Genomic DNA, 4,230 nt, shown 5'->3' on the forward strand with positions numbered 1-4,230 from the left:
AATCTGGCTTCCTTTTGTGGACTACATGTTTCTCAAGGATTGGACTCCAATTATCATTGGATTCAAGAGAGCCCATCTGGCTTTTTTGTGGACTCCCATGTTTTCCAAGGATTGGACTCTCAGGAGAGCCCATCTGGCTTCCTATTGTGGACTCTTTCCACATTTTAAAAGGATTGGACTGCCAAATTATTGTATTTTGAAGAGAACTCATCAGGGTAACTTTTATGGACTCTGTCCATGTTTCCCAAGGATTGGACTCCAATTATCATTGGACTCAAGATAACCCATCTGGCTTCTTTCTGTGGACTGTGTCCATGATTCACGAGGATTGGACTGTACCAAATTCTTTGGATTCTCAAGATAACTCATCTTGCTTCCTTTGTGGACTCTGACCATGTTTTCTAAGGATTGGACTCTGGAGAGCAAATCTGGCTTCCTTTTGTGGACTACATGTTTCTCAAGGATTGGACTCCAATTATCATTGGATTCAAGAGAGCCCAGCCCATCTGGCTTTTTTGTGGACTCCCATGTTTTCCAAGGATTGGACTCTCAGGAGAGCCCATCTGGCTTCCTATTGTGGACTCTTTCCACATTTTAAAAGGATTGGACTGCCAAATTATTGTATTTTGAAGAGAACTCATCAGGGTAACTTTTATGGACTCTGTCCATGTTTCCCAAGGATTGGACTCCAATTATCATTGGACTCAAGATAACCCATCTGGCTTCTTTCTGTGGACTGTGTCCATGATTCACGAGGATTGGACTGTACCAAATTCTTTGGATTCTCAAGATAACTCATCTTGCTTCCTTTGTGGACTCTGACCATGTTTTCTAAGGATTGGACTCTGGAGAGCAAATCTGGCTTCCTTTTGTGGACTACATGTTTCTCAAGGATTGGACTCCAATTATCATTGGATTCAAGAGAGCCCAGCCCATCTGGCTTTTTTGTGGACTCCCATGTTTTCCAAGGATTGGACTCTCAGGAGAGCCCATCTGGCTTCCTATTGTGGACTCTTTCCACATTTTAAAAGGATTGGACTGCCAAATTATTGTATTTTGAAGAGAACTCATCAGGGTAACTTTTATGGACTCTGTCCATGTTTCCCAAGGATTGGACTCCAATTATCATTGGACTCAAGATAACCCATCTGGCTTCTTTCTGTGGACTGTGTCCATGATTCACGAGGATTGGACTGTACCAAATTCTTTGGATTCTCAAGATAACTCATCTTGCTTCCTTTGTGGACTCTGACCATGTTTTCTAAGGATTGGACTCTGGAGAGCAAATCTGGCTTCCTTTTGTGGACTACATGTTTCTCAAGGATTGGACTCCAATTATCATTGGATTCAAGAGAGCCCGTCTGGCTTTTTTGTGGACTCCCATGTTTTCCAAGGATTGGACTCTCAGGAGAGCCCATCTGGCTTCCTATTGTGGACTCTTTCCACATTTTAAAAGGATTGGACTGCCAAATTATTGTATTTTGAAGAGAACTCATCAGGGTAACTTTTATGGACTCTGTCCATGTTTCCCAAGGATTGGACTCCAATTATCATTGGACACAAGATAACCCATCTGGCTTCTTTCTGTGGACTGTGTCCATGATTCACGAGGATTGGACTGTACCAAATTCTTTGGATTCTCAAGATAACTCATCTTGCTTCCTTTGTGGACTCTGACCATGTTTTCTAAGGATTGGACTCTGGAGAGCAAATCTGGCTTCCTTTTGTGGACTACATGTTTCTCAAGGATTGGACTCCAATTATCATTGGATTCAAGAGAGCCCATCTGTCTTCCTTTTATGGACTCTGTCCATGTTTTCCAAGGATTGGACTCAAGATAACCCATTTGGATTCCTTCTTTGGACTGTGTCCATGTTTCACAAGGATTGGACTACCATATTCTTTGGATTCTCAAGATAACTCATCTTTCTTCCTTTGTGGACTCAGTCCATGTTTTCCAAGGATTGGACTCAGGAGAGCCTATCTGGCTTCCTTTTGTGGACTACATGTTTCCCAAGGGTTATACTGTCAAACTATCGTTTGACTATCAAGAGAACCCATCTGACTCTGTTCGTGGACTCTGTCCATGTTTTCCAAGGATTAGACTCTCAGGAGAGCCCCATCTGGCCTTGTTTTGTGGACTGTGTCCATGTTTCACAAGGAATGGACTACCAAACTATCACTGAATCGTCGCGAGAACTCGCCTGACTCCCTTTGTGGGCTCTGTCCATGTTACGTAATGATTGGACTTGTCATACTCAATCTGATTCCCAAGATGACTGCTTGGGAATCTGATTCCCAAGGAGTACTTTTTATGTTTACACTCCAAATTCTCAAGAATCGAGAATTCCGGGTTCGAATCCCGGGCGGGACAGATCACATTTTGATCTGATCTCATTTCATTTCACCTAATGGTTCTGTTCACCTAGCAGTAAGTAGGTACCCAGGTGTTAGTCAGCTTGTGAGGTTGCATCCTGGGCGGGGTCAGTAATTCGACCTTGATGGGGGGGACCTTGATATAAGCCTAACGTGTATCCATACGTACAGGCTTCCTGTCCCCCGACACAATGAATTACATCCAAATTTTCCCATTTCCTTTTCCCCCCTTTTTTTTACTGCCACTCCTTGTGGGTGGTCATCAACACACATCACCAGTAGCTTGCTATTGGTGAGCGATGTCTGGCGATAGTCTAACTATCACCAGATATCCCGAAGTAACCCTTGGTGCGTTGTTTAGGGTTCAACGCAACGAGAGAGTTCCTTCTTGGAATTCCTTCATGAAGGATATCCTTGGAGGATTCTCTCGGACGAGTAACCCTGGTCCAGCTCGTAGTCGCAGACCTCACCGTGGTGAGCTGGTGAACATGAAATAGTTTGAATACTATTTCCATGGCCAACATGCGACATCATCGTTTACTTTTAAGCATATGGATGACAAGGAGAACTGGATAGTTATTTCAGATTAAGGTAACTGTAATTTAAATCAAAATATTTGTTTTAGTGAAGTATGCTTAAAATAATATACTGTTAACATATACAGTACAGTATTTCGAAGTTGCTGAACACATGTTTGAATTTTACCTCTTGATTCTATATATATTTAGCCTTTTATTAACTTATTTTTCAATATAAATTCTTCTGCACTTGGGGCTTGTGAATAATATTCACAATTTAAATTTAATTTTCACGGCTGTCATTCTGCCTAAAAGACCTTAATATATCAAAACTTTTATATTAAGATTGCTTAGATGATGCCCTTTGTTTTGTTTCAGCTTGATTGTCAAAGAATTTTTTACCTTTGGTTTTACCTAATTTTGTTGTCCTACTACAATATATATCTTTCTCAGAAAATCCTTCATAGTTACATCTCATTGGGAAAAAATGCAACATACATTCTAATCAAGAAAAATGAAAACTAAGTTTTATATGTAGTACACTATACCATCTAAAATTTGTAAATTCAGGTAAATATTCTGGGACAAAGCCTGCTAGCAACCCAGGTAATGGCAAGCATTAATGGTACTAAACTACCCAATGATCAAATCCTCAAGGGCCGTGACGAGGATTCGAACCTGCGTCCGAGAGCATCCCAGACGCTGCCTTAATCGACTGAGCTACGACATGGTAAAAAGAGTTGAAACCGAAGTTCTACTGAACTTACTGGATCCTGTTCTTTTTGTTCATTTGATGCATCACGCAATTGTGATTTCTGTGTGTTACCCAATGATACCCACATCCACTTACCTTTCAATAATAAAACTAGATGCAGTAAGTATATATAGCTTACTAAGGCCAACTTTTTAAGTATTTTGTAGCTAATAAAAAGAAGCATTTAGAACTTCAACATATGTAATGTTCCTCGTGAAAATCTTAGTTTACTATGGTATTACAGTAAACTTGAGTGCTAGCAAACTACACAACGCACCAGCTACTATGCCATAGAAATAACCCAAAGGCTCATTTAAGAGAAGTTAACTGAACTAGTTTTCCTAATAATTCTAGTGGGTTTACGATAATGTATTCAAGCATTGAGAATTTGGTTATGGTTTTATCTGTACTTGCGAGTGACAGGATTAGGAATTGACAACTAAGCAAGCCTAAAATAAGCATTTTTTATTACTTTCAGAGATATTTTGTAGTCTTATTGAGATGTAAATTTGTACTTCTTCTTGAATAGCATTTTCCTGAAGGAGGCGTTATATATAATAGTGCTGGAGCTGGTAGGTTGGC

This window comes from Procambarus clarkii, chromosome 25, assembly GCF_040958095.1.
Source record: "Procambarus clarkii isolate CNS0578487 chromosome 25, FALCON_Pclarkii_2.0, whole genome shotgun sequence".
NCBI classification, from domain to species: Eukaryota; Metazoa; Arthropoda; class Malacostraca; order Decapoda; family Cambaridae; genus Procambarus; species Procambarus clarkii.